General features: G+C 40.7%; 1 protein-coding gene across 13 annotated transcripts in view; it reads left to right on the plus strand.

Annotated features, from left to right (window-relative positions):
- The first annotated feature begins 3,913 nt into the window (after positions 1–3,913).
- Positions 3,914–12,320, plus strand: part of CTNND1 (catenin delta 1) — a 45,260-nt gene continuing 36,853 nt past the window's right edge. For 12 of the 13 annotated variants that reach the window (XM_070804303.1, XM_070804302.1, XM_070804301.1 and 9 more), the window contains exon 1: positions 3,915–4,155. The gene's annotated coding sequence lies outside the window, so the exon portion shown is untranslated. Of the gene's footprint in view, positions 4,156–12,320 lie in introns of all 13 variants that reach the window. The other variant, XM_019975098.2, reaches the window with a different exon arrangement.

Here is a 12,320-nt window from a genome sequence, read left to right on the forward strand (position 1 = left end):
CTTTCAAACGGATTTCCTTGCTTTCCCTCTTCCCTCTACTTTAATCCATTTGTCACATAAGCAGCCAGACCTTTTCAAAATGTTGGTTGGATTATGTCATTCTGCTGTTTAAAATTTCCACAGGCTTTCTTTCACCTAGAATAAAATCAAAACTCCTTTCTCTAACCTATAGATGCCTTTATACTCTGATTCCCACCTATACCTCCCTCATTTCCAGCATGTTCTGCTGGATCCAGTATATTTCAGCCCCACACTTTAGGGCTTTGGCATTAGTAATTACCATTGTTCATATTTTCTCAAGGTTGGCTGCTTCTTACCATTCAGATTTTCCCTTAAATGTCACTTGTGCAGAGAGTTTGTCCCTGACATCCAATCTAGAACAAGCCGCAAGTCCTTCTCGTCAGTCTGTTTGATCTCTGCATAGTGTTCCATCTGACATCTTATTTGTTCACCTGCAATTTCCCCTGACCCAGCTAGACTGTAAACTTATTGAGAGCAGGGTACTTGTCTGTCTCATTATCCTTGACCTCTAGAAGGGCGCATGGCTTACAGTAGGTGTTCAAAATAACCCAAAAGGAACACGTCTTTTAATTTTATTTTCTATTCACTGAGTATAAACAGGTTTTCCCTCAGTGAGTGTTAATCCTTATGATTCTTTATTCGAAGATGGCTGTTTCAGATAAATTTAACAACTTTTCATCACTGAGTTAACTGTTTAAATTTGTATATAATTTTTTTAAATTTATTTTTTATTGAAGGATAATTGCTTTACAGGATTTTGCTGTTTTCTGTCAAACCTCAAAAATTTGTATATAATTTTATTTTGAATGTTATCTACAAATTCATTAATGCTAAATGACTTGTCCAGGATTATTTAACTAGTAAGACAACAGACTTCATTTCATTATTCATGTGTTGCTAAATTTGATATACAAGGCTGAGCTCTGGGGATACACTAGAAAGAGAATTTTTAATGCCTTCATGGAGCTTATCTTCTGGTGGGGGAGACAGGAAAACGCACAGACACACATGCATGAAGGAAGGAAGTCAAAATATTTGCAATCTGTTAGTGGTGGTGTGAAGAAAATGAGACTAATCCATCTCTAGAAAATCATAGCTTATTCTAGATAATGGCTGTCATCTAGGAACCAGTGAATCAACAAACTGGTTGATTTCTGGTGTTGTTTTCCTTGACAATCATCTTTGGCTTTTAAACTTGCTGTACAGGACTAGGAATAGATGGACAGTAGAGGTAAAAGAGGGAGAAGGCGATGGCACCCGACTCCAGTACTCTTGCCTGGAAAATCTCATGGACGGAGGAGCCTGGTGGGCTGCAGTCCATGGGGTCGCTAAGAGTCGGCCCGACTGAGCAGCTTCACTTTCACTTTTCACTTTCATGCATTGGAGAAGGAAATGGTAACCCACTCCAGTGTCCTTGCTTGGAGAATCCCAGGGACGGGGAAGCCTGGTGGGCTGCCGTTTATGGGGTCGCACAGAGTCAGACACGACTGAAGCAACTTAGCAGCAGCAGCAGCAGAGGTAAACGATGTGATAAGGTAATTGGAAAAGATTCTTAGGCAATGAGAGTTAAAGCCTGTTTGTTTCTTTGTCAAATGTGTTCATTTCCCATTCTAGTTTGTTTAAAGCCCATCAGACAGGTGCTGTGATGTCTGTTTGGTCTTCCAGCACTTCTGAGAGAAGTTCTTTTTGGCCACATTAGACCAAATGAGAGGGTCTAAACCTGATTGGAAGGGCACTTTCATGCTGAGGAGTGGAATTCCAGTTTAGATAGATAAGGAGGGTCAGATTATGGTTAATAAATGTTACTATAATGTATTGGATGAATAAATATGGATCTTGAAAACAGACGAGGAGCTTGGCCTTTATCCTGACCACAGTGTAAGGGATGGAAATAGCATGGGTTTGGAGTTAGACTGATAAGGGTTTACTCCTTAGCTGGTTGAGCTCAGGCAAGTTTCTTAACCTTGCTGAGCCTTGATTTTCTCATCTGTAAAATGGTAGTAATACTGTCTCCGTGGTGGTATTTTAGAAGTTAGGGATATTGAGTGCAAAGTGCCCTTACATGATGGATGCCTCATCATTGGTTGCTATTTTGGGGCAATGGTGAGCTATTGAAAATTTTTTGGCAGGGTAGATATTGATAATCATAACTTATTGAGTTTACACTGTATGCCATGTATTATTTTAAGAACTTTATATGTATTTTAATTCTCTCAACAGTCCTATGAGAGAGATATAGTTATTATCTCCATTCATAGTTAAGAAACTGAGTCACAGAGAAATTATATAACTTTTCCAGGGTTGCACAGTGTGTAGCATGTGTGTGCTGCTCGCTCAGTCGTGTCCAACTCTTTGTGACCCCGTGGACTGTAGCCCGCCCCAGGCTCCTCTGTCCATGGGATTCTCCAGGCAAGCACACTGGAGTGGGGTGCCATTTCCTTCTCCAGGGGATCTTCCTCAACCCATTCTCCTGAGTCTCTTGCATCGGCAGGCAGATTCTCTACACTGCGCCACCTGGAGAGCCACAGCGTATGCAGCACACTTACTTGATTAGGTATACTTAGGAGAGGCGGTTGGAGCCAGTCAGCCTCACTGCGGAGCCTGTGCTCTTAACCACTGTTTTAAATTGTGAAAACTTTATGAAGATTCATTTGGTAGCAGCCTTCAGATTTTTAGATTTTTCAGTAAGAACGAAAAAGGAAATTTTCAGTTCATCATTATCATTTTCATATAGTTAATGACCATAATATAATAGTCTTTGTAAGCATAAAAAATTTTCAATCTCTGCCCTTCATGGCCTAATAGTCTGAGAACATATTAAAGATAACTCTTAATGAGAAAAAGAATACCTGTTATAATCCTTTGTTTAGGTCAAGCGTAAAGAGAATGTATGAACTAGACCTTCTTAAGCCCGAACTTCACAAATGAATTGAATTTTCTTGATGTGAGAGTTTGTTTTCCTTGCACGTGCTGTTGTCTCCAAATATATCACTTGTTTATGGGATATCATTTACTATGCCCCTCAAGCCCACGTTATTTTGATTTGGGGCAAATGAGAAGACTGATTTTCTTCAACAGCCTAGTGGATTCAGCTTCCTTCTAGTTGAAAGTATGTGTGTATGTGAAAGTACCTCAGCTGTGTCCAGCTCTTTGCGACCCTATGGATACACAGTCCATGGAATTCTCCAGGCCAGAATACTGGAGTGGGTAGCCTTTCCCTTCTTCAGGGGATCTTCCCAACCCAGGGATCAAACCCAGGTCTCCGGCATTGCAGCCGGATTCCTTACCAGCTGAGCCACCAGGGAAGCCCAGTTGAAAGGTTAGACACTAAAAATGTTAAGTCGAAGTATTTGTTTTTCTAATTAACTCTAATGCATTTAAACCAAAATAAAATTGAGAATTCACCTCAGATATCCCCTACTACCCCAGCCAGCACGCTGTAGCCCTGTTTCTAGTGTTTCTTGCTCCTTCCCATCCTGTCTTCCTGTGGGAAATGCTCTGGGGTAGAAAGCAACAAACCAAATCACAGCAGGCAAATAAAATCAGCTTTTTTTCTCCCCTACCCGGAAAGGAAGGAGGGAGCAAGAACTCCACCATCAAAGAGAACCGTGGTTCTTAGGCATGCCATTCTAGAAAGCCCTTGTTCCTTCAGCCCCCTTCCCCGACTCCTCCCAGCTCTGCAGTAATTCCTTAGAGATTATATAGTCTCCACTTTAAACATAAATATATATATAAAACTTCCCCCTGTCTCTTTTTCTCCTCCTCTTGCTTTTTTTCCCCTGTTTCCTATAATAAAGTTTCCTATTGGATAAAATCAGCTCCCTGATTTATGCCCAGCTCCTATTGGAAGTTCTCAGGGGCTGACATCACTTAGGAAAGCGAGGGGGTAGGGCTGCCAGATCAGTTTGTCACCACCCAGGCTCCCTAGCCTTTGGCTGGGTGCAACTTCCATTTTAGGTGTTGGATCTGAGAGAAAAAAAAAGGGGAGAGAGAGAAAGAAGAGCAGGAAAGATCCTGAAAGGAGGAAGAGGTGGCGAAAAAGCAACTACCTTGCTGGATTTGTCTTTCTCAGCACATTGACGGAGCCTTGGTTTTCTCTCTTAAAGAAGTGGTTTTCAGAAGTCCACATTTGAGGTGTGTGCCTTTTTAAAAAATATGTGTATAGATGGGTAAAGCAGGATAAGCCAAGTTGAATTTTTGTCTTATGGTAACCGAGGGAATTTGAAAACGAGAGGGTCTGTTATGCTGACGAGTGACTTTTAAACAATTATTAATTTTTCTTTCTACTTGTTTGGGGGAATTTTGGTATTTTATCGTATTTAAAGCAAAGGAAGATATTCAAGACCCAGAAACAAACTTCTAGGTCTAATATAGGGAGATGAATAGATTCAGAGGGGTGAGAGCTGTTCCATAAATTTACATTTTGGTGTGGTCTTTGATTGTATGTGTTTTTTTCTAGGTTAGGCTAACAAACTTCTGTTTTCAGAGCCCAAACCAAAAGTTGGTTTTTTTTGGCATGTTGTGTGTGGGTTGGGAAAGGAATTTGTCCGGGTCGGAAGCTAGTTATACAGATGGTTCTAAATATGTTTCAAAAGTTTTTTTTCTCCCTTTTGTCATTAAATTTGTGAAAGCAGAAAGTTGCAGGGAGCTTTGCAGCTTAAATAGTGATATTTCCCCCTGGAGAGTTTGAACCGCCCAGATCGGTTTCAGCCCTGCTGTTCCTGGGTGGATCCCTCTTTTACTTTTTCAGGTGTGGTGGGTGGGAGCCTCTTTCGCCTTCTAGACTTAGCCTCCCTGCTTTGCCTTGTAAAAGAAAACAGATAGATCCTTGGTAACTGGATTGCCATCCCCTTCCTTCTAAAACTACCTTTGATGGCAAAGATTTGTGGCGGTATTATATGTTCAGTCTGCACGTACCATGATGTCTGGTGTCCGTGCTTAAAGGGATAAGGAACCTCTAGCCATGCCTTTTAGCTCACCTGAGTTAAAGTAGCACACAAGAGACATTTTCAGCTTTGAGCTCTCTGAAAGAGGCTGGGATTCAAAAAAGGTCAGGCTGAAACACTTAATATAGACTCTAGTGTGTAGGGTACGTTTGCGAAAGAACAGGGGTAATTCTTATTTTTAAACCAATCTGAAAGTTGTTTTTTTGGAGGTGCATTTTTGATTTGGTTAACTTGCTGTGAAATCAGAAATCTTTTAAGAACTGAAGGCCCATGGCTGTGCTTTCGTATCTTACGTTTAATCTTAAGATTTGTTTTTGTTTTGCACATACATTCTTGCAAAAATACTAGATAAGCATATAGCCGGCTCCTCGGTAGCTGAAAACTGGATGTTCCCTACCTTCTCCCTTTGAAAATGCGAATCATCTGCAAAATTATAACTGCAATAGACATTGCTCTAATTGTAGCAGGATGGTCCTTAATATGTAAGCTGCTATTAGATTTAAACTGGTATGTATCTATACTAATCCTCTGATTTTGAACCCCCCACCCCACGCCACCCCGCCCCTTAATTCTTTTTAGACTAGAACACTTCCTTGAATTTCTTTTCCAGGACAAGACTGTTTCTTGAAAGATAATCTCATTCTTGTGAGGTTGTAGCTTCAGAGGAAACTGAACTTTGTCCCTTTTAATCTAATTTATGCAAGGGCCACAGTAAGGTTTTAATGTCTGGATCATCTGATTATAGCAAGTGCAGTTAAAAAGAAGGAGAAAGGACGACGTGTGTGTTTTGCTGGGCTGTAGTCACATCATTTCCAAATTTTCGAAAGCTCCCTTCAGCCTCGACTGCAGCCTGGGGGGTTTCTTGGTGGATCTCTGGAGGATCGGTCGTGCTGCTGCCAGGGTGTCCGTTTCCCACTCAGCCTTTAGGGGGAGGGATGAGGGAGTCGGAGCGAGTACAAAGGCAGTTTGAAAACAGGTTCTGGGTGGCTGAGTGGTGGTGGTTTGGGTCCAGCTTTAAACACTGGGCTTTGTATCACTGCAGTGAGCATCCTGGTTGTAAAGCGTCCAGGACTATTTCCACGAACTGAGGCATTGTTTTGACTGGTGTGTGCTATTAGAGCCTTTTGAATGATAAGATGGAAGATTCGTCTTTTACCTCACCTCTGCTAGTTCTTCCAGGAAATAGAGGAAGAGTGTGAATAAGTAAATCTTTCATTTTTTGTTTTGCTCCTCATTTTGGTTTGGGGGTAGAAAATGACAAGTAAGTATGAGTCCTGCAGATTTTCCTTTCCTTGTTTGACTCCTCTATGCTGTTGGTTTCTTTGTTATATGACTAAGGTATGGTCTGTGTTCTAGGTAGGGGCCTCCTTTGGGTGTCTAGAGTCTTAATTCCTTTCTTAGGGTTCACTTATGGAGAGTCAAAGGGGTTAGAACACGTTCTTTCAGCTAGGATAAAAATGGGGACTGTTGGAAATCTTAAAAAGAAGCTCTGAGTAATTGCAATTTCAGCCTTGGGTTTATGAGGTAGATGATCTCTAGAGATGAGTGAGAGAGGATGGATGCAAATAAATTAAGCGTAGATCATTATTCAGTTGGAATACCAAAGTGATTAACTCGGTGTAATTCACTGCTTTCTGCTCTGGTACCTGGTGCCCCTGTTCCTAAGTGCCAGCCCTCCCTCTCCCGCCCCCACCTTGTTTACTCAGTGAGTGCTAACCATTTTGCCTGAACTATTTATTTAATTTCCTACAGTAACTTTCTGTTTGTTGTTTTTTGGTTTATTTTTTTGTTTTTTAAGGAATTTGAGCCTCAGAGAACCTGAGGTTTGCTGAAAATTTCAGTGCTTGTAAGTGACCAAGGCCAGGATTAAACCCTGTTCTGACTATATAAAGTTAGTGGATTTAACCGCTAAAACACTGCCGTTCTCCAGAGAGAATAGAAACAAGAGCCAGAACTAAACTGAGCCCTTTTGAGAGGCAGGAGTGCTTCATCCTGAGGAAGGTCAGTGCTTGCTTAGAGTTCCTGCATGCTCCGAGGTAGAGTAGTGTATGTAAAAAATCCATTTTCCATAAAGCTGTAAGGAGCTAGATATGTTAGAATGGATATTATCTCAACTTTATTACAGGGATCTTTCCATATGCACACCATTATTGTCCTGTAATTCTTTTTTTTTTTTTCATTATTGTCCTGTAATTCTTAAACCTACTGGAAATGCCTCAAACTTTATTTGATTGTCAGTGAAATTTCTTCCAGAGAATTTTCTGACTTGGGTTTGGAATGAATTGCCAATTTGCAGGGAGAGGTTTGTAGCAGGTAGTTCAAATAATGTTTATCACACTGTATTACAATTGTCTGTTTGTTTTTTTTTTTTTGTCTTTTCCCCTATACTGACCTGCTTGAGTGTAGATACTGTCTTATCTCTGTATCCCCTTAGCGCCTGTCTTAGTGTCTGGGATATATCGAGTGAAGTGAAGTCGCTCAGTCATGTCCTACTCTGCGACCCCACGGACTGTAGCCTATCAGGGCTCTCCCTCCATGGGATTCTCCAGGCAAGATTACTGGAGTGGGTTGCCATTTCCTTCTCCAGAGGATCTTCCCGACCCAGGGATCGAACCCAGGTCTCCCGCATTCCAGGCAGACGCTTTAACATCTGAGCCACCAGGGAAGCCCTGGTGATATATTGAGGTGCTCAGTAAATCTTGGTTAAATAAGGCACGATGGGAATCAGTGAGGGACTTTTGTGGGGAAGGCTGAAAGGAAGTTGAGATGGGAAGAAATTCAACAAAGATGAATAAAATTGCTATGGGATTTTGAAATTTAGTCTGTAGTTTTAACTTTTTATACATTGCCTACCTTCCATTTTTAAATACAGTTTTTAGAAAGAATTGAAGGTTTAAAATTTGAATTTTTCTTTAATCCTGTTTCTTTTCTGGGCAAGCAGTACAAATAATAGTGTAAATAGTTAAGAATCCTAGGCAGTTCATCTCATATTATAGGCAGCTGTTAACTTCAGCCACTGAAACCTTATATGTAACCATTTTCTAGAGGGGAGGAACTGGTTACCCAGAACATATTAGGGCAGCAGCAGGGAAGTATTGCTTTCAGCTGTGTTGGAAGTAAATGGTTTTTATACTCGTTAATAAAAACATAAAAAGCTTGAAATGATAGTTTGAACATTAGTGCTTCAAATAAAGTATGTTTGGACATCATTATATATATACATTTTTTGTCACTGCTTTCGCTATGAAACTAGGAGATTTTGTTCACAAAGTGTATTGGAAAGTTTATGAGTTTAAGAACCCAAATTAATTTTCTGGGAAATTAGGAATAATAGTAACAAGAAATTTGCCTAAAGGAATGAGCCATAGCTTATTACTATGTGATTTCATGTTCTCTTTCCTTGCAAAAGGGGTTAAATGCTATGAGACGCTGAAATAGGGATTGCTCTGCCTAAACGCAGCTGCCTCCAAGGTTTGTAATAGAGGGCATTGATATCTCCTGGCAGGGAGATTGTAAAGGCGGGGAAGAACGACTGTTCAGTTAGAACTATCCAGTGGGATATGAAGGTATGGATTGATTTGTATTTAGTTTTATTGTATAATGTATTTTTGGAAGTAACCGCCCCCCACCCCCCATTCTACTTGGAATTGCATGTTATTGATTATTAAATGTGGACCCTGTTCTCAATACTTAATATTTATTATTCTGGTGCAGGGACAGTATTTTCCATTTTAAGGCCATTTTCCTCTCCAGTGAGTCCTTAAACCTGATTGGAATGATGTGGGCATTTAGATTAGGCATGTAGTGGGGACATTATAAAGATCGAGAGTTTTCTTTTCTCAAAGTCTTCTCTGATGGCCTACAGGTAATTTGGTCACAAAACATGCCCCATTTTGGATGATAAAACTTATTTTGAAAACATTTCAGACTTTCAGAAAAATTGGAATAGGAGTACAATAACTCCTGTATATCCTTCATTCACCTTAACACCAGTTGTTAAAATTTTGCCATAAATGCTTTATTATTCTGTATTTTTTGATCAATATGCTGACCAAACAGGGAATTTCCAATCTAAATGTGCCACAAATATAGAAGCAGGGCAGCTCTGCATGCTAAGAGCGTGGATGCTGGAGCTGGACTGCTGCTGCTGCTGCTGCTAAGTCGCTTCAGTCGTGTCTGACCATAGACGGGTACCTGTGTTCAAATCTTCTACCACTTAACTAGCGAAGTAGCCCTGGGAAGATTGTTTAATTGCTCTATGCCTCGATCTCCTTGTATGTGAAATGAGGACAATGATATTAACTGTCGCATAGGATTGTTGTGATGATGAAGTGACTTAATACATGCGAAATTCATAGGCTGTTGTCTGGCTCATGGGAACACCTCGTTTTTGCTATTAGAATGAATACTTTGAATGAATTCAAACATCATTTGTCTGACTAAGTTTCCTTTAAGGTGTCTTAAGACCTGAGACTCTGTGGTGGATATAGATGCTTTTATTACAGAATAAATGGGTATCCTGGATGAATAGGCTTTTCTTTCTTTTTTTTAAATAGACAAAAAGTGCCTTTAGCGATAGGCAAGTTTAAGTTGTGGAGGCAGGGTAGTCCAAAGTACGGGTGCTGTGGGAATGGATAGCTCTTAATAAATTGAGGCGTGAGTGAGAGAAGAGAAGCTGGTGGCAGCCAAAGCTGCAAATTTCTTAGGAGATTTGGATACTTTAGGGGGAAAAAACAGCAATACAATTTCTCCCATCTTTTTGTATCTACAGGAGACAGAAATCTAGCATCCAAGGGTAAACTTCCTTTAATTTTGGTAGAGAGTGGATTGAAAAAGCTTTGTTTGGGTTTATTATTCTTAATTTCGGACCAGTTTCTTTCCCTTGATGTCTCACTTGTCCAACCGGGATTTTGTAGGATAACGTTAGTTTTGAATGTACAGGAAGCAATTGCACAGCGATGAAGGTGGTTTTTTTACTGTCTTCTCTTGAAATAAACCTCACTTTTTAATGTTAAGGAAACATCATTTTCTATTTCCAACCCTTATTTATGGGACATTTGCAAAACTGAGACACATAGAGATTTTGAGTTCATCAGTGCTTCCTGTGAGAAGTGTGCTTCTGTGAAAGTGGTCTGTCTGCTCTTATATGTGGAAAACTAAACTGTGGCCTGTGGGAAATACATATGTGTTAACTGCAGCCTTGTCTGGAAGCTTTTGGTTTCTTCCAGCCTAAGTTTTTCCTTCCCTCATACCAAATAACCCATGAAACTAGTGTTCTGGAAAGCCTTTACACTTCGTTTCTGTTGGCTCTCTATAGCTTCCTATCATGACTTCTCCTAACCCCATAGGTGTTCATTTGTGACTGTGCTGGGTCTTTGCTGCAGCGTATGGGCTTCTCTGCTTGCGACAGAGCGAACTGGGGGCTGCTCTAGTTGCGGTGTGTGGACTTCTCAGTATGTGGCTTCTCTTTTGGGACCATGGAGCCCATGGGCTCCGTAGTTGTGGCTTAGTTGCCCCTCAGCCTGTGGGACCTTCCCGGACTAGGGATCAGACAGACCTGTGTCCCCTGCGTTGGCAGATAGATTCTTACTCACTGCGCACCAGAGAAGTCCTCTGTGGTTTTTTAAACCCACATTTCCCTCTACTGATTCTCCTGTTTCTCCTTTTCGTTCGCTTTCCTCTTTTTATTTGGTGTCTCCTTTACCTTTTTGCCTCCCCTATCTTTTTCCCCTTAGGTTGGTGGTCTTCATGGGCATCACTTTGCCTCACTAACACTTAATATGAAAGAAATTTCTAATTCTTAAAATAGAATAAATTGTACTCATGTGGTGAAGGTTCGAGTATTAGGATACTGAATTTGGTTATTTCAGTTAGGTCTATATTAGGATTAATTGTTATGATTCAAGAAGACTGAGTTCTAATTCAGATTAAGGTTTTTTCCCCCCCATTTTCAAATATGACCCACATTTACTAATTAATTGCTCATTTTTATTCAGTAGAGCAGAAGATACTTACTTTCCTGGAGTAAAAGGAAGTCACTTACGGGGTATTTATCGGTTCTGTGTGTGTTTCCCATGTTGTTAAGTACTGAATGCGGCCGTGTATTGAGAGGTGTCTTTGTGGAGTAAAGATATTTGTTTTAGGGAGCTTATATTTGAAAAACCCAAAATGTATTCTGGTGGTTGAGGATATAAGGCATTGTTATAGAAACTAGGTCAACTTTTCAGTACTTTTATCAAAGCACCTACAGGTTCCATTTTATTGCAAATGAAGTAAATCTCATTGAAATAAAGTAGCTGGTGTATATTCAGTACACTTTTAAAATAGAGTGATCTATTTTAAAGGAGAAATTGGTGCCAATCTGATTTCTTTTCACTGTTTCTTTGTTGGGACGGGGGAAGTTCTGTAACCTCTCTTCTGTTTAGTTCTCTGTTGGCTGCTTTGTAAACCAGGGAAGAATTGACCATTGAATGTCTGCCCTGCTGAAGGTCAGCCAAATCTGCAGGTAAGACTACTTGAGACCCCCATTGATGGGCCTAACGTCACAATTAGAAAGAAATTTGTAGAAAGAAAAATGAAATAATGTTGATTTACTTTTCCAAAGTTTAATTTTTTGCGTTCACTGAAAAAGTGAAACATCTTTGTTTGAAAGAGATCCGAGAGCCTGCTGTGCACCCACTGGGACTCACGGAGCTCACATTCCAGCTGGAGGAAGATAGGCATTAAGTGAGCAAGTAAATACACAGTAAGTCAGAGTATGATAGCACTATTGAGGAACAAAATAAAGCCAAATATGTGGAGTGGTGAATAGCAAGTGCAAGGGCAGGAGTGAGCTTGTTTTAATATGGAGCAGTTAGGGAGGGCCTCGCTTACAAATAATGTTTGAAAGAGACTTAAAAGAAATCGGAATGAAGTCACACAGATAAGGGTACAAAGTGCAAAGGCCCTAACAGACTGGTTGTTACTAGCAGGCAAGAGAGATGGGGTGGCAGACGCGTTCAGAGGCCCATGAGTGTGCGCATGTCAGGGGAGGCCGTGTGGACTCCCGCACTGTGCAGCGCCGGCAGTCTCCTCGCCGCAGACCCCAAAGACGACAGCTGAGAGAGAGTTTTTGTGTGTGCTTTACAAGGAGCTGAGGCAACACCTGGCCCAGCCTCCATCTTTGTCCCATTGCAGAATAGTCAGCACGAAATCGCAAAGTAGCAGAATCTGCATAGGTGGATGACCCTTGTCTTGGAGAATGATAAAAGTAATGCAGCTATTTTGAACAAGCTTGTGTGTGTGTGGAAACTGAGATCAAATTTTTCTTCCCTAGAGAAATCTGTTTCTCCACCAACTGATCTACAGAGTCAA

Source organism: Bos indicus, chromosome 15 (assembly GCF_029378745.1).
Source record: "Bos indicus isolate NIAB-ARS_2022 breed Sahiwal x Tharparkar chromosome 15, NIAB-ARS_B.indTharparkar_mat_pri_1.0, whole genome shotgun sequence".
Classification (NCBI taxonomy): Eukaryota; Metazoa; Chordata; class Mammalia; order Artiodactyla; family Bovidae; genus Bos; species Bos indicus.